Raw genomic sequence first — 260 nt, 5'->3', positions numbered from 1 at the left:
GTCCAGACCCTACACCCCCTCCCTATCTCTGTAACGTTGTCCAGACCCTACACCCCCTCCCTATCCCTGTAACCTCATCCAGACCCTACACCCCCTCCCTATCTCTGTAACCTCCTCCAGCCCCAACACCCCTCCCTATCTCTGTCACCTCGTCCAGACCCTACACTTCTCCCTATCTCTGTCACCGTCTCCAGCCCCTACACACGCTCCCTATCTCTGTCACCTCGTCCACTACACTCCCTCCCTATCTCTGTCACCTC

General features: G+C 57.7%; 1 protein-coding gene across 1 annotated transcript in view; it reads left to right on the top strand.

Annotated features, from left to right (window-relative positions):
• The window catches only part of LOC109924952 (guanine nucleotide exchange factor VAV3-like), a 203142-nt gene that overhangs the window by 169555 nt on the left and 33327 nt on the right, over positions 1-260 (top strand). The window lies entirely within an intron of this gene.

The sequence above is a fragment of the Rhincodon typus genome, chromosome 10 (assembly GCF_021869965.1).
Source record: "Rhincodon typus isolate 14 chromosome 10, sRhiTyp1.1, whole genome shotgun sequence".
Lineage (NCBI taxonomy): Eukaryota > Metazoa > Chordata > Chondrichthyes > Orectolobiformes > Rhincodontidae > Rhincodon > Rhincodon typus.
This window is presented reverse-complemented; position numbering and strand designations above follow the sequence as displayed.